This window comes from Pipra filicauda, unplaced genomic scaffold (genome assembly GCF_003945595.2).
Source record: "Pipra filicauda isolate LSUMZ 115617 unplaced genomic scaffold, ASM394559v2 scaffold123_size2130275_pilon, whole genome shotgun sequence".
NCBI classification, from domain to species: Eukaryota; Metazoa; Chordata; class Aves; order Passeriformes; family Pipridae; genus Pipra; species Pipra filicauda.
In genome coordinates this window covers 1,825,665-1,853,292 of record NW_024103696.1, presented here as the reverse complement: position 1 = coordinate 1,853,292, position 27,628 = coordinate 1,825,665, and positions in this window count along the sequence as shown.

Genomic DNA, 27,628 nt, shown 5'->3' with positions numbered 1-27,628 from the left:
AATTTTGAGATGTATAAATCAGAAAATAACATTTACTAAGTAACAGCCTCAAAAATTTGCAAGAAGAATATGGTAGCTTCTGAAGGGCCAGAAAGCAGCAGTTTATTAAGACACTGGAGAATTTACTGGAAAAAAAAGCCCAAAATTCTTTTCCATTGCTATATTTCATTTTCTCTGAACAAGTTTTTGCTTTCTCTTGCAAACAAATACAGTCCTTGCTTGGTTAGAAATGAATAGAAATATAATTTTCTAATTTGAAATGGAAAACTGGCTCTCCAACCTGATTTATGTGAAACTACTTCATAGTTAATGAATTCATTAGACAATATAAATAAATTTAATTTCATTTTAAAATCAGATAAAATAAGAAATATGAAAAAAATTTGAAAGTTGCTTAAAATGGTTAAAATCAAATCCAATATTAAATATTTATTGTGAACTAAAGATTCTGAAGGGCTTGAATTGTTTTATGTTTTTAAAAAAGCATCAAGAAAATAACCAAATTTAAAAGGTATAGAAGGTTTTAATTTTTTTTTTAAGGAGAAATCTTAAATGTCAACTTGCATAAATCTCTTATAAATTTGTATGTTTTTGTGAACAAATTATGTTTTGTAGTCTATAAGCCTGAATTGCATGAGGAAAATGTAAACATTTCCTGATAAAATAGTTGTACATTTTAAGAATATTTCAGAGCTTACAACTTTTATCTCCTTTGTGTCTTTAAATTGATAAGTTATTGGTAATAATTTTTATTGATTATTTTTTCCTTTCATATAGTTAAAGTCTTGGTATTTCAGTATCATACTCACAAAAATGTAGTATCGGAGTTTCCATTTGAAGGCTATTATCTTTAGTGTATTTTAAATATAGAATTTTAAATATAGAATTTAAAATATAAAAATAAATAGGGGTCTTTCATGTCATTCTGTCCAGAATTCCTGAAAGACCCCTATCTGAAAAATATTCAAAATTGCATTTAACATTAAAGAAAAAAAAAAGAACAAAAAAACCAAACCCCAAACAAACAAAAAAGTACACTTTTCTTTGTGCTGTTTATAAGCATTTGATATTTTCATTGTATTCATTACTAATAAATATTATTTTGACACAATAAAACTTAGATGGAATATGTGAGATTTTGCATGATAGTTTGAAGGCCTGTTTAAAGTAGCTGTACGGAGCAAAAATATTGACCAAAAGATACCTGCACAAAATGTATTGAAATATATGTTACTGGCTAATGACTTGTATGTCATCAGGAACAGATACAGATCTTTAATAAAGTTTAGTGAAAAATGAACCTAAATCTGTAAGCTGATACTAAAATGTAACACTAAAGATTTTTCCAAAACATATCTTCCATAAAATGTCATGAGATAAAGAGTCAATTTTATTTAAAAACTCATAGAGCATCTTTGAAAATAAACTTTATCTATCATACAAGTAGCATAAAATAAGCATTGATAAATTATTACAGTACTTTACTTTTTTTTAAGTAAAACTTGGTATAGCTTGGAGGCCATAATAACACTGTTGAAGCCTTAGTAATAATGTACTAGAAATTACATGTAGACAAAGAAAAAGGTGTAAATCTGGTCTCTAGAAGCTCCTTTTTTGCGGGACATGGAAAGGTGTGATTTCTAAACTTGGGGTAGCTAGGAAGAAAGAATGAAATAATTCTTATGCAATGACAAGTAAATGATTCAGAGAGAAATTGTCTGAAAGTTCTCTATTTTTTCCTTTTCATACAAGTATCAAATCAGGAAGATAGCCAAGAGTATCCATATTTCTCTTCTTCTATCTTCTATCCTGTATAAGAAGGACAGACTGCAGTTAATGAACCATAGCAGTTTTAAAATCGGACCCATTTAACTGTAGCTTTTTTCTCCCTTTAACAATTCTACAATTTTAAAGAAGCTTTGAAAAAGTCAGAAACAGTTTTCCCTTCTTAATTATTTAAGTGTTCAGAGAGTAATCCAAGAAAATTATTTCTCAAAAATGTTTCCCTCTAAGTATAAATATCCTATAACTTTGCTAAGTAGCTAGTGTGTATTTACCAATATAATAAAATTGGTTGTTTTTGCTGAAGTAATTAATCCCACTATAGAATTTTTAATCTAATAGGAGAATTATTTATATACCTGGAAATCAAAAAAATTGCTTTGTCCCAGAAAGGTCCTGAGAGTAATCCATCACTTTGTTCATGTATGGTTCATTCTGAAATGAAGCAGGAAGAGGTCCAAACTAGCAGAAACAGTGTGATCTACACATTCTTATTTTATTATGTGCCAATGGTTTTAAGATAACAAAGTGATGGATTAAATACACCAAAAGACATAGTAATACTCTAATTATCTATGTTAAAAACTTTAAAGACAATACGAATTATCTGTGAGGAGTTGCAACAGGTCTACAAATTATCGGCTGAAAATTTTGTCTACTGTTTCAATTACAAGCAAACAAAGTATTTCTAACACTATATTAGAGATAAATTACTATTTCAAGTGACACTGTTAAAAAATGATCTATCATTAAAAGTACCTGTATCAATTTTCTGCACACTTTGTCAAAGACCTTCTTTTTCATCTCAATGTTTTTCTAATTTCAGGTAAAATTTTAATCCAACCATGCAAAAAAGGTAAGTCTATAATGACATCTACTTGCTGTGTGACTGAGCTATGGAACTGGATAAAGATTTAAATAAATAATTATTATTATAATTTCTGACACATGAAATTGCTCTATAAGAAAAGAATCCATTTTTCTGTAATACAGTCCTTGCACATAAGTTTCTGAAAGCTAAAAGGAGAGTACTTTCAAGTCAAGAAACCTTTGTAGAATATAATACCTTTATCAACATGTACTCATTATAACAACATCCCTCAAAAATTTATATAAATATGAAATTAGAACCTAGGACAACCCAGATAAGACAGTAAAGTTTTAGTGTCAGTGAGCCAGACTTCTTTTCTTTCAAACGAACAGAAGAATTTTGGTTGTCGTTGCTCTGTCAGTGAGTCAGATTCACCTCCTTCTAGAGGTACAAAGAACAACTATTTGAACACCCAGGGGGTGTGAATACCTTTTTCCTGGCTTTATTGGTATGGAAATACTTCTCAGTATCTCTCTCCTTGAGTTTCTTTTATTCTTTATGTAAAGAAAAATTGTCAAACTTGATTTCTTAAAACTGGTCCTGTTTCCACTAGATATGGAAATTAAGCTTAAAAATGGTTCTTTTTATGCTTCTTTCTAATTTAAACAATGTGATTTTGTTCTTCTCTTTTTTCTCCCCTTCACTTTTCTTCTCTCCTGAAAGGTGAAAGGTGGTTGGGAATAGCCAGCATGGATTCATTAAGGTAAATCATGCTTAATCATGCTTGACTATGTCTGGAATGTTATGTCCAGTTTTGCAACACAAATAAAAGAAAAATATTAATAAACTGGAATTAATTCAACCACCTGAGTTGGTTAGGGAGTACTTCACAAGGACCTAATTGCAGCCTTCCAGTACTTACAGGGAGATTATCAAGAAGGCAGAGACAGGCCATTTACACACATACATGGCAGGTGGGTCAGTGTCAAAAATCATAAATTGTAACAGGGGAAATTCAGATTGAATACAGGGCTTGTAAATGGCTAATATTCATCCTGATTGTGGTTCAACAATAAGGCTATAAGACGGCAACAAAAAGGCTGTGAGAAGGCCTTTGTTACAGGCAAAGGACTGAGCACAATAAAACAAAGCATAATCTTGCAGTGCCAGGAACACAGCTAACATCAGGCAAACAGTCATGGACAACCTATTCTCCAATACTCTGTGAACATAACTGAGTTACTGATCTCATGAGCATTGCAAGTACAAAAAGGGAAGTGATTATCCTCATTTTCTAGAATATTTTGCCCAGTTTCAGGCCTCCCAATGCATGAAAGATGGTGCTGTAGCAAGTTCAGCAGAGGGCTACTGAAGTGGCTAAGGACCTGGAGCACGTCTTCAACAGGAAATGGAGCTTGTTTAGTCTTAAGAATAGTAGTCTTGCAGTGCTTATTAGTTGGTTCATGAGAAGATGAAACCTGTCTCTTTAATAACATATGGTGAGAGGATGAGAGACAAAGGGTATAAAATGAAACAAAAGAAGTTAAAATTGGGTATGAGGAGGAACATTTTCCTAGTGAGAACAGAGAACAAGTGGAAAGGGATTGTGCCTAGAAGTTATGCAGTCTCTATCTTTGGAAGTTTTCAACACCCAAATGGATAAAGCCCTGAGCACACTCAATTGACCTCTTAACTGACCCTGCTTTGAACAGAAAAGTGGACTAGAGATTTTCTGAAATCCCTTACTTGTTCATGCTGCTGGAACCAACATGATATTTCCATGCTAATTACCTACAGTCAAAAGCAGTGGCCTTCTAAGATCCTGGCAGATTCAGAAATTTTGTCAAACTTTACAAGTAGGACTTGAATAGTTGTTCACCTATGGTCAGTCGTGTACTGGGTTCACTTTCTCATCCACACTATCACAAGAGGTTAAAGTCTCAACAAAAATTTGTTCAAGATTACATCCTAGTTCTCATCCACATAAAGTTTCCAAGTCTACAGCTTCGGAGGAAGAGATGTTTTTGCAGTTACTAGGGTACTTGATCTCTTATTCCTTGGATGAAGAGAAATTACATCAGGATGATCATCTTGACAGCATGCAAAGCTTAAAAAGATCCTTAAAACATACAGGAAATATCACTAACAGATCATACCAGAGGACGACATAGTTACATGAAACATAGTGTGGATACATCACAAATAAGATAAATGTATCCCCAACATAACAATATCAATTAAGGACAGTGTTTACAAAGCGTATTCTGCAAAGGTCCAAAATATTTTATTATTTTTTATCTAATTGGGAAAGAGCTTAACAGTTCCAAAATTTTCATTCTAACTTCTAGATTCACATGTAGCCTACAATATGTAGTCTACAATTCCAACATTCGATTTTATTTACCTGTTTTTTCCTCCATCCAAGGAGTACCTTTTTTCCAAAAAACAAAACATAAAACCACAACCTGATAATATCTTTTAAAAAATGTATTGTTTGTTTTTATTCCATTTTATCAAACTTCAGAACTTTTGAAGCCATTCTGAAAGTGTTTCATAGTTTAACCTTAAGATCAGCTGGCTATGAGAATTAATTTAATTTTTAGCTTGTATTTCCTACATTGTTTTATTTATTTTTTTCTTTCCAAATAATATTCTGCACTCTAATTGGGTCTGTGAGCAACAGCACTCATTAATCGTTCTTATCAGTCATATTTCAAGTAAACTCTCTTTGATTCTCTTGGCTGCTATGTTTCTCTGTCTACCATCTGTTTTTTACCGAGGTATGTCAGCTATAATTAGCAGATAAAAATCTCAATTTAAAAGTGGGTCCAGTGTTCAAAGGTCAACTTTAAATTCACTACTCAGGCATGTTTTCTCAGATAGCTGAACACTTTTAGGTCAGAAGAAAATATGGAGATCTTTTTTTGTGTGCATGTGTTTGTTGCATGGTAAGTAATTCTCTAGGAAAATTTCCAAGGAAAAGTGAAGATAAACCTTGATGTTTTACTGAAATATTGGAAACAGAAGAAAAACCAACAAGACTGTTCAAGATCTGAACTTCAAAATGGTTCATAATCTTTAAATTGGATATATAATTATGCACATGATGAAGCGGGTTCAAAAAGTATTGCAAACTGCAAATCAAAGGCCAGAAATAAATAGCCATTTATAAAGCCACAACTCTGAAAAGTTTGATTAAATGTATTTGTTAAGTGCCAAAATTGAATGAATACAGGTACACATGGTACAATTTGACCTTTATGTCTGTTACAACTGTCAGAAATATTGAATGAATTTGTAAGCCTGTAGGAAGATAATACTAGTTTAATCTCTTCACAGAACATGCAATACTGCATTCAGAGTTTTAAGAAAAGTTATATGACAAAACTGAACAATCACCTTCGTACTTCCTTAGAATTTTCCTAGCATTTGTGAAATGTTTTGGAGGCTTCATTTGGAAATTTTTCAGCGAAGGATTCAACCTGTGGGTAAGATTTCTTTGTAAGCATATTTATTAAGTATATGGCTCTTTTAGTATCAGTATGTGAGTATTGAAATATCAGGGGCTGAATGGGAGCTTTACCTGGATGGATCAAACTATACTGAAGTGCAAATTTACACATCTAAGAAAAATAAATGCATTTATTAACTCTAAAACATAGCTGCTATGCAAAGGGTTAGGAATGTTTGAAGTTACATGTATTTTTTACAGTTTAATCAATTTTTCTTCCTCATCTCCATATTTCTTTTAATACTATGTGTGCATTTAACCTGCAGTTAAACCTAAATTTAAAAAAAACCAAAAACATTGTCTCTAAAATGATCCTGAAGCATACCTGCGCAATTTAAGTCCAAAGGGTAATGATTTTTTGTAGTAATACTATTTCTTTCAACATTCTGATAAATGTAATAGGTGCAACTGAATGAAATATGAATGGAAAGAGAGAATGATAAAGTGTGCACTGAACTAATTGTTATATTGCATTCAGAATTTCAGTGGAATTAGAAGTTTACAGTACAATATATTATTCCAGAGAAATACTTGACCAGGATGGACATAATAATGAGGGTGTGGATGAGGAGAGAGAAAGAGTGAAATAGATATGTTAGATTAAAATGTCCATGTAGGTTAATATACAGCTGTCATACAAACAGCACTGAATAATAAAGGTATTTCACCACATATACTTCTTTGTTTCAAAATCTGAACTAAAGTTCGCCAAATCCTGAGACTTTTTGTTTTCTTCAAAATTTGTTTTGCTGGTCAAAATTAGAACACAATGGAAACTTAATATCAAAGAATATCTAACGTTTTATCTTGGTACAAATGAAGAGGCATTTTAGCAAATTTCTTTTGATGCCCATCCGATGTTTCAAAATATATACCAAATAGTTTTCTAATAACTTCAGAGTTAGTAATGGAATTTCTTAAACTGTTATTCCATCCTTTCGGTGTAAAAATATTTCTTTCATGAGCCCTTTTTCACTCATGTTCCCGTGATACTTCAATTTCCTCCTGATCCTCTTTTGACTTCCAGTGGCTGCATCCTACAGTCTTCCACCACAGCATGATTCTTTCAACCTGTGTCTCAGAATAGACTCTTTTGAAACTTAAAATGGAATAACAAAAAAGTATTCTTTTCTGTGTCACAAGTAAACGAGTATGCATATCCTCTTTTTTTTCTACTCAAATAAGCTTTAAGCTCAACTTCAGGAATAAACTGATTTTTTTGAAGTGAAACAGTATTGCAAAAAACAGGTGCACAGTGCACTTGTATTTATTCTGATATGTAGGTACTTGAAGGATCAGGATTTTAATGGGTGCACTTATTCGCAAGAAGGATCCTTCAGCAACATCCTTTCTTCTTTAAACATTGTCCCCTATCAGAAAAGAGGCATGTCTATCTAAACTGAAATCCTGTTCTTCCATTTACAAAGGCTATAACCATCTTGCAGTAACAGTTTCTGTTACAGGCCTCAAACACAGCAATTTAATCTCAGCAGGGTCTTCCTTGGTTCACAAACTAGTCAGAAGCAATTTGTAGCTTTCTTCATAGAGTCTCACGGTGTCAAGGCACCTCTAGTTTTTATAAAAAATTCAGATAACTGTTTTCTTATTAATGATAATTTCAGTCGAGATGATGGATACCTGGCTCCTATTGAAAATTCTTTTCACGAAAATGTTAGTTATGAGCTGAAAATGCTACCTGTCTTCAAAATGTGAAACACGTAGAACCTACACAACACAGGACTGTTGCCTTTAAATTCTGTGTATATGTATTTGTACATCGTTGTAGGAGATAAATATTTTTTCAATATATTATTATCGTAATGAGAATATTCTTTTCTCTAACTATATTTATTTGAATCTCCTACTTCTCTGTTCAGTAGACAAACATCTGTATTGCACTTCTCTAAACCAAGGTCTCAGCCAGAAATAATGTATGAAAAATAGAATAAAAATATCCTTCTTTTACCAGCAAATATAATTTATCATTTCCCTGAACAGGTTAGCAAACATCTAAAAAACAGTATGATCATTCTATTGCTATGATAATTTGATAGACTCTTGAGCATAAAAACATTGCTATTGATCATAAACCCAGAAGGAAGCAAAATAATCAATTACTTAATTACCACATGGTAGAGGAAAAAGCTGCATTTTCAGAACACTTTAGTCAGAGGGACACATACCAAGGTGTCCAAATGTCAATTCAAAAAGTTATTGAGATTTTTATCTAGACCTACCAACCAACCTTACAATTCAGGTGTTAGATTAAAATAATACGAGATCTTCTTGAGTCCTCCATTTTCCGGATTCCTGTGTTTTATAAATTTTCATATTAAAGGGAAAATAATAGCTAGGAGGAATGAAGAGTGCTAATTTCCATCAGAAAAGGAACTCATTATTTATAATACATTTAAAACCAGCCCCCAACAATTAAAAGTAATCATAGGCATTGTCTGCAATTTGAAATGGATTTGCTTAGAAAAAGTATTTAATAATGTGTACTGTTCCTAGAGCAATCTGAAATATAGATGATTAACCTGTTTCCTGGATAAGCACTCTGTACAATTGCTGTGAGAGGCAGCTTCTTCCTACTCTTTCTCTGTCCATCACAAATTCTTTCCTGCATAAAGTGCTATCACTTTATCTGTCTGGGAAATGCGGTGTACTGTTCATCACTTTCCAGTTCAGTGTCTCTTGTCTGCTAATCTGTTTGAAACTCCTAAAGTACAGGAAGGCACCATATTTTCATTTCCCACATGTGAAAGAGTTCTCTAGTTGCATGGTTATGGCATAATCTCCTTATTCATCTGTGTTCTAAAAAAAATGAGACCTTTTATAGCATGTTGTGAAACTATTAATCCTCTTTTTTTGTCTTTCTTTTTTTTGTTTTCTTCTAATGATATTCTAAGAAATCTTGCTTATGGAATTTAGGAAGAAAAATCTTCAGATAATAAAAAAGCATCTAGAGTGAGTTGCATCTAGAAAAAAATGTTCAGATATTAAGAAAACAACTAGAAAGTGTTTCATTTAAATATCTCCCTGCCCATGACAAGGGCACTGGAACTAGGTGAACTTTAATGTCCCTTCCAACCCAAAACCATTCTAGAGCAAGAGAAAATTTACTAGTTTCACATGGTTATTCACCTCAGAAGGTACGCACAGAAATAAATCATGCCTGTTCCAAATGGCTAAGCTATAAAGATATCCTCGATATGCCTGGAGACCACACAACTTTACACACCTCCTTCACTCCACACTTCTCACTGCCTTATACACAGTTTTACTTTGAAAAATGCATGGGTTTGAGCATCATCTGCTGACACAGTGACGCTATTCTGCATCCAGTCTGTATGATTGTCCCAGATGACAGGACAAGGTCATACTTAAGGATTCATGTCTCTCTCTCAGAATCACACCAGATTTCTCGTTCCCAGGGTAAACACATAAAACCACTGTGACTTTCATATAATAGTTTCCTGAAGAGGCTTTCAACATATTCTTATACTAGTCTTAATTGATAATGGAAGATATTCTCCCATGTACAGCAACCTTCAAAGTAAGGTCACATAAATTAGTGGACCTGTCTGAGTTAGGTTAATGGTTGGACTTGATGATATCAGAATTTTTTTCAAACCTTAATGAGTCCATGATCAAAAAAAAAAAAATGCAATTGGTAAATTTTAAAAATCAACCTTTGTATAAAATTATGCATGAATTTCACTCTTTCCAAAGACACAAGTGACACACTCTTTTTGCAATATGCTGTATTCAAGATTATTTGTACTGTGGTTCACCAGTGAAAAAGTCCAAGTTATCTGTTAGATTCTGCCTTGTGAACGCCTAAAAAAAATAGAAAAACTTGTATCATTGTATTTCAATATACTATTACATTGAATCAACATTATATTTAAATACAATATTGAAAATACATACTGTAACAAAAAAAGATTAATTTCCCGAGAAACAGCTATCAGAAATTTTCAGGCAACAAAGAATTATGTTTATCAAATATACATTCTCTTTTGAGATTTATTTATTTGTACAAAAAAAATCAAAAATATTTTTAAATACATACTTCTTAATAGACTTTGAAATCTGAATTGTTTTTACCAGAGGCTAAACATCTTCAGAACTGGACTCTGTGTAGTCTTAATTATCTGAGTGCATGAAGACAGATTCAATACTACTGAGGAAATATAATTCTTTATAAACTGGTGCAGATGTAGTATAACAACACGAGGTTTTTAACCTCTGCTTCCATTAATCAGTCACAAAGTGTTCTGAAAACGCAAACTAATGAAAATTTCTCATAGCAAAAAACCAAAAAAACGTTCCATAGAAGTGCTTCTTTTCATGGTCCTTTTCAGTGATTTTGGTTAGTATATATTCTGAGCAAGTTAAAAAGCTTTTAATATTTCATATCATGGAAACTTGATTTGTTAAAGGTGAAAAAAGTTGAGCAAAAACATATTTTATTTTTGTAGTCAGTGAGTTATCTTTGTCTATCAAGTAGTTAAATTAAATTAGAAAGTAAACAAAGAAAAATAAAAGTAGTAGATATCTTGCTCTATATATCAAAACTAAACTGACTTTAGTCCATGACTGATCGTTGTTTAGTGCTCTAAACAGCTTGTAGCTTAAAGTTTTGACCAAAGCTGTAAATGTGATCTCGTAAATGCCAATCTGTTGCAGTAGGAGAATTTGACATTGGAGTAAGTTTGGAATTGAAGATTTCTGTGCTTCAATTAATAGACCTTTATGCCCATCTCAAGCATATTGTTCTGCTAACAATCACAATATCAGTAAAAAATATGACATATTTGGAGTTCCTAAATTATGTACTGTACAGTAAAACACACAAAGGAAATATAATGATATTTGCATTCCTTGAAGCTGTAGTGCCAAAGAAGCTACAGTGCCAGAAGTGAATGTGTATTCAAGGTAACTGTGAATTTTTTGTAACAAATGATTGCTGTTTATTAAACCTGCCATGCAATACTGTCTCGTCAACTAATGCAGAGATATCAGCATGTCTCTTCTGACCACTCTTTCTGCCAACTTTCTCTTTCAAGATAACAAGAACCGTTGGTTGGCCTTCATGTTCATTTTTCAGCAAAACTCATTCAGTTCCAGATAGTCTGTTCTGTTGAATGTCATTCTTTAGTCATCAGACTGAATACCCAGCATGTCACTGACAGCATCAGCCATCATAGTGTAATTGACTGCATGCAGAATTGCACAGTGAAGTTGTATTCATTAGTAGAGAAAAAAAAAAACAACCACATACTGAACCAGCCAAATCAAATACAGACAGCTGGGTAATCATACAATTAAAAGTCATAAGCATGGCAGACTTTTGTGTTTACCCTTCAGTTCTGTCCACTCTGAATTAAAGAGTGTATATTAGCTAAGTAGTTGATAAAAGGTGTCTGATCTGAAAACCATTACACTTGCACATGTGTTCCTTTCAGACTAATTCAATAGAGAATGTTACAATAATGTAATGTCAGGCATTAGGCATTTTGCAACAGAATTTATTCTGGGTACATTCTGTGACTGTACATAGACAACATATGATCCAAATATTTGACAGGTGGATGTGAATCTTGTGAATTATTCATGAATGGTTTAAATCCTTGAACAATTTCTTATCTGCTTAGTACAACTCTATTTAAGTAGCATATGTAATTTTTTTTCCCAAGGAAGGCATCAAATGAAGTTTTGTGACTATAAGCAGGGGCTTCGTTGCAGAGCTCTTGTTGTGTGTATAAACTTTGTATCTGTAGTAAGAAATATTCAATCATAGTCTCATTTTTTTAAGGTAATTTATTTTTCCTTTCATGGGCTATGAGAATTTTACCCCTAAAATTATCATATTCAATGTAATAGGTTTTTTCTTAATAATTTCTGTGAAATTTTACAGTAAAATAGCACTGGGAAAGAAAAAGAAAAATACGTGGATGAGGTTTTGTGTGCCATTTTTATTTAGTTTATATTTTAAACAGCTTATATTGGTCACTGGACTATCCTGAGACAGATCAGTGACACAAGTAACATAAAGATATTGAAGAAGTGTATTAAGTTTTCTCCTAGTTCCAATATTTCTCATATAAACATGTCACACATGTCATACTTTGAGTTATAAATATCAGTGTTTCAATTTAGGATGTAGTGATTTTCTTACTGAAAATCCAACATATATGTATGATCCGTCTATGGAAGTGTATTGAGTTTATTGACAATGAGTCAATGTTGGCATTACCGTTGTCCCCAGTGATGCAAAGTTATTAAAAATGTCAGTAAAGCCCTCACTTTCTCTTTTACTATAATCAATGGCCTAAATCTAGTAAGTCTCTTAACTGTGTGTATAGTTTTATGTATATGTGTTGTAGTCATACCTTTGTTAAAGTCAATGACAGGTCTGTTAATGAGTTAAAGGGGTGTTTGAGAGACTCCATATGCATTTCAGGTAGATTAATCCTATACACTACTTAAGTAGGGAGAACATCCTGTGTTCGTCTAGATCCATTTTTTAGACACCACACTATTATGGTAGTAATGTGGCTAAACATAGCTTAACTGTCTGCAGAAAGCTGAAACTGCAAAAGAAAGGTGGGTTTGGGAGTTTCCCAAAAGAAAAAAAAAACCTCAAAGCTATCAGATATCAAAAAACAGGAACAAAAATTATCTTGGTGACCTTACATCAAAGTCTTTGTTTATCACATTGAATGGGAAAACCTCTTTGTCTAAGGGCTTTATTTCTAGGGACTATATTAAAGCATCAGACCCAAATGAACTGTTTCAATTAAGGTTGTTTCAGAATATTGGTGAAAAATCAAGTACAGTTTTCCTTTGTGCTTTTTGGTTACCTTCTAATTTGAGAATATTGAAACAACTCTGCAGTGTGATATAAAACATATTCTAATATCTACATTTAGTTATGATGAGCAGTAACATGATAAATATAGTCTACAATTAATAAAAAAATGAATTAACATTCAACTAAGAGGCTACCAACTTTGCAGTCTGAGGATAGAAGTAATTTCTACCATAAGAAATAATTCTTTTGTTTGAAAAAGAGATTAATGCAGTTTTTGCTTTCAAAAACATCCTAAAAACTTTTTGAAAACACAGTTTAAAGTTTATTTGGAAAGTTCCTAAACAAATAAGAGTACCAGTTCGATCAAGTATTTAAATAGTGAAATAGTGAAAATCTTTGTGATTTTTTTCTTCCTTTCAATATTCAAAAAAAATTGTCTGGCACTCTGAACACATGAATATTAGCACTCATGCTCTAATTGATAATATCTGCAATCCTATATCAGTGGGAGAATGTTAAACCTTTGCTAGATATGTGTAAAACTGACAGTTGAAATTCAAAAGTGGAATCATAAAGCTTACTTCTCAGACACCCTTCCCAATCAAAATTCTCTCCATATTTTCTCATTACTCTAAAGATTCTTTTCTGCTAATATATGTGAATACACCCATATGAAATACCTATCACATGGATGTAGTGGGTGAGACTGTACATGAAGGAAAATTCTTATCCTTTCCTGTTCCGATTCATAAGCTGCTTTTCAGCTATGTAAAAATTCATTTTCAGTGAGATAAAATAATATGTACATATTTTATCTACATTAGTATTTTATCCAGAATAATGTGCTTTCTTAGTGAATCCTCCGGTAGTTCCTACTTAGAATACATTTGCTCAGTCTGCAGTTTTGTGTCGGCAAACTGGATACCTTTAGGAGTAACAGATACATAGAAAATGCTTTATAATCTGTGACAGGGTCCAAAACAATGATTGGTTTTTTGATTGGTATCAAATACATGTTAAAGGGAAAACAAATCATTCAAGGACCATATCAAATTTAGTTTAATTTAACCAACATCTATTTCAATCCACTCCTGTTGTGTCGAATACTTATAACACAATAATAATAAGATTCTTTAACTCACAGAAGCATGTAGACATGGATGGCACACTTAGATAAGCAGTCTTTGACTACTGGTTTGAAAAACTCTTTAGTGCATCTGAACTAGTACTACAGACTTTAGAGCAGGAGAGTGAACTAAGATAGAATAAAGAGCCAGAAGGAAAACCGTTAATGGTATATTACTATCTGTATCTTCACCAGCTGGGAAGAAATGTATGAAAGAATGGCCAAAAGTAAGTTGTTCTTTCTTCTCCAAAGAAAAACAAAGGTGTAAGTTTATTAGGTGTTTGTTGTACACAAGAATGCATTGAATCTGTGAGGTACTCATTTTCAGCAACGTTTCAACCTTCTTCAGAATATATTTTTTTCCTTTTTTCTTTCTCTCACTATGATTTTGGAAGCAACATTCAGAAAGTAGTCAGTAAACTGAAACATCTGTCTGCACTGACAGAATATTTGCTTCACAGCTTGAAGTTTAGACTCCAGACATCTCTTTCTTTACGTGTCAAGAGCATAACAAAAATTATACCTACCAATTTACATCCCTTTAACAAATAGATATACTCCTGTTGTCTACGGGAATATTCTTGGAACTATTTTAGTATTCTTGTCAAGGAAATGGGTCTTCTTACAGTTTTTTCAGTGTGGAGAAAATTTTCTATAGCTTGTCTTGAAACATTGCCACTTGTTTATTATTTTTTGCTTGCTATTCTTGATTAAACCATTAGTTTTGTAAGCCAACACAGATGTGTTGCTCTTTTGTCAGAAATGTAGACACCAAGAACAGTATAAATGGCCTTCAGAACTGGTATAAGTTGTCATAACTCAGGTAAAGCACTGCACAGTTCTTACTTCACCAGTTGGGAAAAGTCTATGGCATATATCACAGATACCTTCATTTTCAGGAAACAAAGTTTATAAGGAAAATTGTGCTTCTAACATAAAATACGAGATAATACAAATAAAGATTACATATTAATAATTCATGTGTCCATTTATGTTAGCATGCTTCCCAGGTAATGTGTGTAGTTCTCAGAAATTCAGTGAGTGTTTTCTGATTTGAATAGGGGTTTTTGGTGAGAAACTGAAACCTACAAAGTACATACTTAAATCTTGCATAAACTCTGCTGAAATTTACAGCAAATGAATACCTTTAAAAACACTGAAGAATTGATCCTACTTGAATGGGATAACTTTTTTTTTACTTTTCTGGGATACCCAAGGCCATGGGATGGCTGGCTATAGCACTTCAGTGTGAATAAAATTAAGGCTAATTGAATAATTCCAAATGCTTAATTGGGTCATTAAAAAAAAGACGTTTAATTCTAAGCCATTCAGCACAGACTTTCTGAGTACAAGTCAAGAAAAATATCTACTTCTAAAACTACTTTTATAGTATGATAAATCTCCTTCTAAAATATATGCCTGTGATAGATCAGGTGAGTTATCATTTAGAAGTGTCATTTTTCTCTCATTGATTATTCAAGAAACTAGATACCATGCAGGCATCTGAAAAGGGTATGTCAATACCATTCTAAGAAGCTGTTGCTTTCTTCTTCAAAGCCTAAATATCTTTAATGCAAGCCAGTCTCTAGAGTTGAAAGGTAAAACATGCTTAAAACAATACCAAAGTACTTTGTTTAATGAATATATTCTTACAAAACTATTAAAAAATGTTTAAACAACCATGAGGAGGTTGATGAACAACAGTGAAGAGTCTGAAGGTACTATTCTGTTAGATTCTCCGTATATCACCAATGGATTTGAGTATATGGGCTCTCTTATGACAAGTATGTTGCTTCTGGCACGTCCAGTGTAAAACTTATCTTCTGTCTACAACTGCTCACATTTTAAATTAATTTTAATGCAATGAATAGCACTGAATTTTATTGTCACAATTATGTACATTGAAAGCATAAACCTCTTTTCGTAAACTGATGTAAACAATTCTTTACAGGACTTTTCAGCACATGGGAGGCTGTTGTCTGTTTCCTATGAGCACATTCCACACTCTGGTTGTCCCTTTGAATATCGTAGAGCAATAGAAGTTTTTAAAGTTGAAACACTTTCATGTTAAGAAAAGTGTTTTTCCAGCACTTACAAATGTTAACTGTATTCTCTGCTGATTTATTCTTCCTGAAGGTCTTTTCTAGCTAATAGGAAGCCGTGGTTACCCAAGACAAGATCTAAAATGTATTTTTTCTGGCTTAACAGACAACACTATTTGCTTTTCAGGTTGGTTTAGATAAGACTTAGCATATCTACCCTTTGTGCTAAATTATTTCAAAGAATAATAATTATTCACATCAGGAAGGAGGAGACAAAAAATATTTAACAATATTTATGTATGTTAAGTTTTTGAGGCATCCAAGTTAGAAGCATAGATGGCCTAGATTCCATGCATAAAGATTAAAAAAGATAGGTCATCCTGCAAGATTTTGAGAGCCAGATCATCACAACTTTACTTAGAACATACAGTTACTATGCCCCCAGATCAGATGCTGTAATGAAATACTAAATATGGTGCACTTAATAAAGATATTAAATCAATCTAAGCCTAAGTATAGAAGGAGACCAATATTTATATATTTGATAACCCTTGTTCTATTTTTTTAAAAAAGGCGTGAATTCCTAAACTGCATGCCTCTGCACTGAAGTATGCCTTTCTGAAAGTCATGACAACCATATGTACATTTCTAGATGAAAAATTTCTATTACTTATTAATGTTCCTTTATCTACATATAATCCTTTCTCTATTGTTTTAGATTTGAGAACGTTTTAGAGTATAGACATCATTGGAAGAACAATAAATAAATAAAAACTGTGCCTAAGGCTTATTTGCCTGAATATTTACAGCCAGTTCTGATTCAATGAAAGGATTTCTATTTATACCAGCAACAGCTGAATTAGGCCATAATATGAAACAAAAATAACAGTCTCATGTAAAATGCTAAATGGTATGGCTTTTTTTTTACACGAGAGTGTTATTTTTGCCAATACTTTCAAATTCTTTGACTAAAGGAAATGAATTTACCTGAATGAAAGTCACTGAGTTTTGATCTTTTATGAACACATTTATGTGGAATATCCCTAATAGCAAGTAAATGAGATTAAATATAGTTCTATGTGCTTATGAATGGATTTACATAAAAATGCAAATCTACAAGCACAGAAAAATTTCCACTTTAATAAAGATACTAGATGAATTGCTATATCCTTTATAGACGCGTTTTTGTTGCTTTGATGCTGCTAAACCCTCGAGAAAACCTTTTAATTTATGGAACTAGTAAATTTTTAAAGGATCTACTTGAATCATGGCCTAGATTGAATTCACAGTAACTAAGATCATTAAAACCTTTCTCTTTTTCTATTAATTTTTAATTGAATAATTATTTAATATTTTTGTTTTAAAAGTGCAAATTAATAGCAGGTTATTTCCATATTAATTTCAATATTAATGAAAGAGGACAAATTAATCATACTTCTTTGTATGAAACCACAAATTTCAAAAAAATTAAAATATAAACTAAGTTTAGTAGCTATCCCTTGAGATAAACAAATCTGCACAAACCTAGTCATGTACAAAAAACCATATCCACAATTTAAAAACCAAACCAAACCAAAACACATAAGCAAAACAAAACAGAAAAAGTGAGAGTTCCCAAGGTGATTCAATTACCCTGAGAAACCATGATTTTGGTGTCACAGGATTAGAACTGGAGAGGAAGATAAGACTTGTTTATTGTGTACATGACGATTGACAGCAGAACTATTTATTTTCAGTAACTTGGGAAATTAAAAACTTACCTGCAATTGACTCAGTAAATTGTTATTGTTATTAGACTATTTTTCCTAAATATAGCATAATTAATATTGACATCAGCAGTTTACGTTTACCACTGCTACCTAATCACTGTGGGATGTGTAGTTCCCCAACCTCCTACACAAATTTGGATATGGGAAGACTCTAGCATAAATGTTAAAGGAGCTGAAGTAAAAAACCACATATTTATAACCTACCGAAATACATATATATCATATATGTATGTTTATTTGCCAAAACATGCTTACATGACTGCTCACATGCATACCTTTTGTATGAGTTTTACTTTGAGCAAACAGGTGGAAAGCCATTTAGTTGTTAAATGCGGCTGTACAGACAAAGCATGTAATCTAAACATTAGTTTTTCACACTGTTTCTAATATTTTTGTTATTATATACTGTGCCATTAAACTTTCTGGTTCTGATTCATAATTGTTTCATGCAGATGCAACCTGATGACATATCAGAGAATGTCATTGGGGCATTATTGTGTACATGTGTTTGTAATTGTATTCAACATTTTTCTTCCCTCTTAGCTCTGATATACATACATATGTATATTTTTATAATTTATGTTCACCTCCTTCCATTGTGAAGAGGTTTTCTTTGCAGTTGCAGAAGAAAAACAGGATATCAGACCTTCAGCTCATCCTGTCAGCTATATGAAAGAATGATCATCTTGCTACAGATCCCAGAGTTCAGATGAAGTGGGTATTTTAGTTTTGACAGTTGTTTTCCTCTTTTGGTATACTGTTCCTGAAAGCTTTTTCTTAGAAAATCCTTCAGAATTTGAATCATGGGGAAAATATATTAAGGGAACATACTATTATTTTCAATCTATATTCTTTACTCTTAGTGCAAAACATTTCCCTGTAACTTTTTATTACCTCTGGTCTTTTCTTTTGCATCACTGTGTTCTCCTGTCCACTATTCAATATTCATACTAATAGAACTCCCCTCTGCACCAACTTTATTACTCTTGCTGGCTTTCTGCAAGAAAAATGCTACTTCCAAGTTTAAGCTATTACAATCAACTAAAAGAAAGAAACCAGAGTTCTTTATTGTGATACTGAACTCTGAGCACAGCTCCTCATTTTTAACTACCAAATACTGACCAATGGAAACTACATACTTTAGTAATAGGCAGCTTACTTTGTAAAATGAGTAGTAGCTTGTCAGCTGAGAAACACAGCGGGGCCCATGCAGATGCAAGAGAAGAACATTTCCCTGTGTGTTGTCAGACAGAACAAATTCTCAGTTCTGCCCAGAACTGAGAATGTAAAAGGTAATTTTGTGAATTCTTAACCTCTGACAAAATGGAAGTTGCAGAGGGTATAAAATTGCATGTCAGAAACTGAAAAGACTGACAACAAAGTTATTTGCAATCTGAGAGATTAAAAACAGCACATGAACCTAAAATGTAGATTATTTATGCCAACTGGTTCTAAATACTTCATGTGATTCAAATGAATTTAAAAATAAGAGGGGAAAAAACCCCTATGTTACAGTCAGCATCTACATGCAAAAATTAAAGAATTCATTATCTGGACTGATTAAACTATTTAAAACCACTTTTAATCTTTTCTATTTTGATTTTATTTGTTTAATCCATACTGTAAACAGACAATTTTTAATAGCCATACAATTCATCATGCTGTGCAAATGGATCTATGTAAATAGATCCCTACCTCAATGCCCAGAAGATGTAACAGTATTTTATGTAGATGATTTGACACTATAAAATAGGGCAGAATTGAATTCACATACCTATAAATCTTCAATAACAATCAAACACAAGGTAAAACCCTTCATTAAGTTTTAAGCTGTGTGCCTCAGAGTGAAAAATAAGAGAGATAACAGAACAGTCAAGACTTCAACATAAGAGAATGTGAAAGACTTAATTATCTTTTGCTTTCCTCTGCTGAAAATAGTTGTTCTAAAAAAAAACCAAGAAAAAATCTAAAGGAAAAAGAAAAGAGACATAAGTGTGTAAAGAGAGACAGAAGACCTTTTGAGGAAGGACATCAAAACAGATTGTTCATGGCAGAGGACAAGAATCATCTATTTTACAGAGAGCTACAGGACCAGTAAGCTATAAATGATGACATGGACAAAGACCATAATTAATATAATATAAAGATGTCATATTGCGTTTATTAAACACGTGTTGTCTCCTTAAGAATGAGAGCTGAGATACCTAAAATAACAGTCAAGCCACTTCCAGTAGTACTTCACAGTTCCTGGACAGTGGGCCAGCATGCAATGCCCAGAGTTCTCATGTCCAAGGATGTGGTCAGAATGGGAAATTCCATGATGCAGCTCCACAGATAACTCCCAACAGTACACATGCTATGCATAAGTCAAAGAGAATTAACTATTTGGAAATGTTTGACTTTTAGCTGCAAAGTCATAGTGGGAAGGAGCAAGTAGTGGTGGCAGCAATTCAAATTTCAAAACTGTTTCAAAAGGTAGAACTGACATGAGAGAATTAAAAAGTTATAGAAGCATCTCAGTGATTCCCTATATCCATATCGTAAGGAGTAACTAATTCCTATACAGAGAGAAATATCTCAAGGCATAAAACTAGCAGTGGTTCATGTCAGTCAGTGCTGACCCTTTATCAAAGGGTGATACAAATACATCTTTCTAAACAGGAATCAGATTTTAATTTTTTTTTTGTATGAATGTTCCCCTATAGATATAATATCCTTTTGAGTTATAAGCTACAAGATGGATGACTGTCTTAACACTATCAAAGCATGTACAGAATGATTCCCACTCCAGATAAGGACATATAATATAAAGAGGTATCTCAAAATGTTTGTGTCTATTTTTGAATGAACCAGTCTAGTCAATATAGTCAGCATATTCCTCTAATTACCCAGAACTATTTAACTAATCACCCACCAGATCAGCATTGGTTGCCCAAACACAGGGACCTAGTGCCAGCAGAGACACTGAGTGGGCAATAGGTCTTCTGGAATGGCAGCTAATGGTCAGGTGGGATACCCTAGCATATTTCAAGTGACTCCAACTGCCAAGTCTCAAGGATTGATTCAGGCATTAGAGGAGTATTTTTGGACAAACTGAATTGCTTCCCAAGTTACATAGATTGTACTGAGATGTGCAATGATTGTAATGGGGTTTAGATATCACAAAGAAGTTTCAGACAGTTAAAAACATAAATGTGGATAATTTAATCTTGAGCTGAATCCAAAGTGGATGTGATTCACCTGTCTAAAAACAAACTTGCAGTGCCATTTCAGTATCCTGTCTAGCTTCCAGTTGCTTCTTCAGAGAGAAATTTATCTGATTAGGACTTATGTTACATCTGTCATTGTCTCATGGCTCTCAGACACCTCTAAGTGTATTGAAGTATATCAGATATTTAGGAAACAGATGCCAGCATACCTCTGTATCTTTAACCTCATATGTGAAGAAAGAAGAAAAAGCAAATACAAGGAAACATAGGTTACTCTAGAGCGAACTCTGGTAACAAATATATAAATAAGAAATGTAAAATAGTGTCAAATGATAATGGTTTGGGTACCACTATGTTAGTAGTTTCCTATCCTAGTAGTTTCAGGAGGTTCTCCGGAAGGATCTGCAAAGTTTCAGGTGTGTTTCTTGCTCTCAGATAAAAGGAGATGTTCTGCTGTAATCATAATATTTAAATAGTTTATATTTTTTTAAAATATTACAGAATAAAAAATCTGATATTAATAATAGAGGTCTTTTGAAGCTTTTGAGTGTAGCTAGTAATAAGGAATGACATGATATGGTCAGTATAAAACTGGATATATTATTTCATTTAGAATTTCACTGTTTTGAGAATTTTGTGTTTAAAGTTCTTGCAAACTGTTAGGATTACAATCAATGGTGTATAAAAGCACAAGTGAAAGGCAGTGTTATGAGCTCCTAAAAAATACAGACACTATTGTTAGTAGATAAATTATGCATGCTCAATGATACTCTACATCTGTTGATTTGCCAAATAGCTAATTAAAATGCTTTAAAGCCATTATGCTGTTTTAGGCACATTTTGTGATTTCATAAAATGTCATTTATCTGGTGAGAACTATCCTTGTTTGAAAATTCACTTCAGAAAGCGACAAGGACATAGTTTCTGCATACAAATGAATCTCTCAGGAAAGGTGCCTCAAACTAGTTTGACCAATAGTGAACAAGAGACAATGTTTTACCTCTACATACAATAAAAACTATTATAACAAGAAAAATTCCAATGATATATTCAATATGGTTTAGGGGAAAAAAAAGGAAAGAAAAAGCAAAGCAAAAAAGGGCATTTGTTTACCTAGGAGCCTGTATTTTCCGGATGATGGGAAATTCAATTATGTTGTGAAACATTTTCTACTCTCAGGAAAAAAAAATAAGAAAAAAACCCCACAAACAACAAACTTAAACAGGTTTAAAAAAATAAAAAAAGAATTTAAAAGAAAGCATCCACAGTCATCTAACAAAATATGGCTTATGTTTTCAGGGAGAACAATTATATGATAATACTTTCCTTCATGTAGTATTTTAATCCTAAGAGGTTTGCGACAACAATAACTAATTAGTCTTCTAAACAATTTTGGGAATTAGAAATTAATTTCTCCATTTCAGATGTACAGAAAGAAGACTTGATGTCAAGTAGCTTATTTTGCTGAAACCACAGCAACCCACACAAAGATGAATTTGGCCAGAAAACATGAAGAGTCAGACTGCCAAAGGTATGACAGAGAAGATTACAGTATATAAAAAATAAGCATCTGATTCTAAAAGGACATTTAACTGTATAGAAGCAGAAACCTGTAGAGAAAAGTTTGAATGAGATTCACAAAACTCAGAATGAAAAGTGAGAAGATGCAAATAGGAACAGTCAGACGCAAACAGTCAGGAAAAAGGGAATGTCTGACATTGACTGCCTGAATCCTATTCCTGCAAAGAACAGTTACCCCATTTTTCAAAACAGCCTCTTGATTACAGAATTTGGCTTGTAAGTGGAAATCTGAGTAAATCGTAGTCTGAAGAGATTGAACTTGAGATGGCCAGCACTGTGCTCTAGAGCAAGACAAAACTAGAATAAAATTCAGCTCCTTCCTCTTAGCTGATATACAGTGCTCTGCAACCAGAAACGCAAAATTCATAGGAGTTGAAAGTGAATAATAATAGACGTTCTGATACTGCAGTCCAATGAGGATGATTTTTTTTTGTTTAGTTGTTAGGGTAGCTTAACTAGCTTCTACAAATTTGAAATTGTGGTACTCAAAATGGTGCAACCTGGAGAGCTCTGATTACAAAGTTCATGTTTAGAAGTAGATTGAAGACAAAACTTTCACTTATATGTGACTAATTTACAGATTACAAAATTGCCCTTGTCTGAGAGAGCTGTTCAGTGTCACACATACAGGATGGGATTTAGTTACAAATGAAAATATCTAATTTCAGACGTCTACATATAAGTACCTATACATGTCCTAAATATACTGGCTTCTAAGAAATTAGTAGATGCTTAGTTAACAAAAACAATTAGGTCACTCTAAAATCAACTCCTGCAGCTCCACTCAGCTCCTGAAAGACATACATCTATTCCCAAATACAGCTCAGTAACACAGTTAAGGCATTAATGCAGTTCTTGTAGGAATCACACAGAACTTATGTAAGAATACAGGAGAACAAGTGGAATGACAGCTGTAAGACAGTTGAGATACCAAAAGTCACCTCAAATGCTATTAGTATGCCCACATAATCAAGTCTCTGGTAGTTAGTGAGATTAATGATTATTTTTAGAAATTTGGGCACTGTTGACTATATTGATTAGATTCTACTGACTGTAACAGAAGCTTAGTCACATAGAATGACATCAAAGCCTGTTGGCAAACATTATTTTCAGGTAATAAAATTCCACCCTAATTGTCACATTAACTAAAAAAACTGTGAGTGTGTAAAGAAATTTTTTGGGGAAAATATGTAACAATTAAGTTTAGTTTCTGTGAATACAGTTTGGCACCTATATTGCCTTATGGATCTGAAAATTAGCTTTACCAAAAGACCAGTAGCAAATTGCTACTGGGGAAAACTGCTGAGCAGTTCAATTTAAATTCATTTCATGGAGTTTAAATCAAATCAGGATTGATTCACCCATTTATTAATGGCATGTAATTAACTGACAATCAATGAACTAAATATTAAGAATCAATTTCATTAATACAGTGGATAATCTGCAGTACTTTCACTTACAAAATGCTAATAAACACCTATTGTTTGCTGAACACACACCTACAACTAATCCCAGAAGATTGCAGTCAAACACAGACATACATCTGTATACAATCCCTACCAATGTGGGTTACACATACCCCCACCTCAGAGTATGGATGCAGGTTTCCCACATGTAGACCCTCCCGTGGAGATGTGGGTGCTCCAGTAGTGTGCATCCTTGTGGCTGCCTGTGCCCAGCTAAAGGAAAAGCCATGGGCAGGAACAACATGCAGCTCAAGATGCATCCTGAAAAGCTGTGCATCATGCTGCTCCTGTGCTGTGGATCAATGCCTGGGTGAAGGCTGTTCCTGCATCCAACCAGGAGGTGCTAGGCCTGGCCCAGGCAGGAATACAAATGCAACAGGGTGACACCTGGCAGGATCACTACCTCTGATCCCACTCCAAGGCTTCTCACCCCACCTTTTCAAAATGTTCAGATTTGCTTTCAGGTTTGCTCTCTAATTCCCTAGTTAACATTTATTATGACTGGGGTGGATTGACTTTAACAGTCTGCCAAGTGTTCAGCCAGCCTCTCTCTCTTCTTCACCAGCAGAACAAGGGGAAAAAATAAAGTGGAAAAGCTCCTGGATTGAGATAAAGACAGGGAAATGACTTACCAAATTACTGTCATAGGCATGATAGACTTGGTTTGAGGAAAATTAAAATAGACTTGGATTTGAGAAGCAAAGACAAAATTACAACAATACCTTCCTCCATCCTCATGTTCTCCAGGCTCCTCTGTTCCTTATTTCTCTATCTCCTCCCCTCTCCCCAAGCAGCACAGGAGGTGGGGGAATGATTGGGTTATGGTTAGCCCATAAATTTCTCTCTTCCACCTCCCTTTTTTTCCTGCTCCGTTGTGGGCTTTTCATGGGCTGCAGTTTCCTTCTAGGAATATCCATCTCCTTAAGTGTCAGGTTCTCAATGTGTGGCAGTGTAGATGCCTGCTGAGGCACCTGGGGCACCTTCTCCCCTTTCCCCTTCTCCTGGTGTTTGAGGGCTGTTTCTTACAGCTGTGTTTTGTGATTTGGGGGCGTGTTTTTGTTTTTTGTTTCTCACTCCTCTGCTCTCTGATATTTCCTGTGCTTTCTTAAGTGCTGCTGGCAATTGGATACAGACAACACAGACAACAGAAACAAAAACTGATGGCCACTTCCATGTTAAAAATGATAAATTGAGGTGATCAGGCTACTTTATCACTCTAAAACAACCGGTTTGGGGCAAACAGCCCCAAAAAAGAGAGTGTTTTGGATATATATAGACAGTTTACCCCCACAACATAACAGGTGTTGTCATCCATGAAGTTTTTCAAGGGTGGACCACGCAAGTACTCTCATATTTAATCAGTGACAAAAATCATGATAGGATTCCTAAAGGTGCAGTCTTGACTGCTCGGTATCACTAAAGTTGTATCAATTCGCTTGTGTTGGTGAGATGATATAATCAGCTATATCCTACTGTTGCACTGCAAGGACATACTGTAAGCCAAAAACATATTTTAATATTTTCACAGTACCTGTGAGTTAATACAATGGAAACTCAATCTTAGGTCATTTCAATTAGAAATGGTAATGAATACATAGCAAACAGAAGATGAAAAAACTGCTTTAATGTACTGTGATTTAAAAATATATAATTCCAAAATATAGAATTAGAACTACAAAAATAAAAAGTACAGGAATTCACACTTTTGTACTCATTGAATCACACAAAAAGCTTATCCCTGAAATTAAACCTATAAACTCGAGAATTCTAAATACATCTCTAAGCAGAATCATATCTACCATCTGTTTCTTATTTATTTTCCTTAATTTTACAAATTCTTCTCTTGAGGTCAATCAGGTAATTTTAATCAAATATTCATACTGACTTCTTATAAAAACAGATCTGGAAAGGTCTTTAAGAAGTCTTATGTTTTATTCTTCTGACCCAAGGAGATATAATTCCTGACTTATATTTGTTTAATATATTTTTAAAGATTCTTCCATTGATGGGTTCCACAATCTTTCCCCAGGCAGTCTATACCAGCACTTCATTATCATTACTGTTGCAACTTTTTTCTCAGTGTCTAACTGGAAACTTTCTTGCTAAATTTAATTTTTAGCACTTCTCTATAAAATCATAGAATAATTTGGATTAGAAGGGACCTTAAAAATCATCTAGTTCCAAACTCCCTGCCATGGGCAGGGATGCCACCCACTGGAGCACATTGCCCAAAGCTCCCTCCAGCATATTATTCAATAGCAAAAATATTCTGATGTATCAACCATACTATTTCTTTAAAATATTCACAATATTTATTTAAAATATAAAACTTAATCCTCCTAGTAACATTTATATATACTTAAGTAAAATTCTACTATTATCTATCTGCTTGTGTCCCATCTTCTATCGTCCAGTTCTTGTGTCCCTTTACACCAAATCCTGACAATCATCCCAAACTGTACTACAATATTTAAATTGAATTCAACCTATCTTTGCAAACATTTTTTCAGTTTTTAAAATTGTGTTGCATTCCAGTGGTATACTCCTATATGGTGTCAGCCCACCCCAGTACTGACAGGTCAGAGATTGATTCTACATTCCAGGACCAACTGTCCATGTATTCTGTTTTCACCTTTCAAATAAAGAAGGACAAGAAATGGTTTTAAAAATCCCATTTCAACATATGTCAGGAAGTATTGGCTTCCTATAATCATATACTTACTATCACATAAGACAGGTTTTAGTGATACTACTCTATTAATTCCAAATCACTTGTATTAAAGACCTCAGAATTAGTTTCAGTATTTAACAGGGATAGAAAGTAAATGAAAAATATATAAATCTCATACAAATTGAAAAGCACTGACTATGCATTTCTTTTTACCAATAACATTATTTTAGTCTTTTTTTTTTTTTAGAAAAAAAATGAAAAGAAGAATATAGCAAACTAAGGGGAAAGTTGTTTAATGAAGATTTCCTTTTTTGTTAAAAATTCCATAATGATGTCCTCTTTTTCCCAGAAATAAAAAAAAAAAATCCCAAACCCTATCGATGATGTCAAAAAAGCTTCAGCTGCAGTTCCTTTTTAACTATACGTTTTTAGTTGATACAGTACAATTCTGAGTTTTCTGTATCCAGCAGAACGTAACTTGCATTAATTTTAATGAGAATGAAAGCAATTACTTGTACTGTTGGAACAGGTCATTAAACTTCTTTTTTCCTTTTTTTCCTCTTTTTTAACTACAGAATTGAGTGGTGTACCATTGGAACAATTAAGGCATTGGTGAATTATAGGCATTTATCTGAAACCTCCTTGTACAGACAGATATAACAGGTCATTCTCTCATTTTACTTTTCTGTCCATGCTAATACCTCCTACATCTGTTCAAGCACTGACTTGATTAACTTAATTAACTGAAACTTTTTTAAGGCCTCAGTAGTTTCTGTATAACAGATATGACACAATATATTTGATCTGTTATTCTTACATTCATTCTAATTATGTACTTAT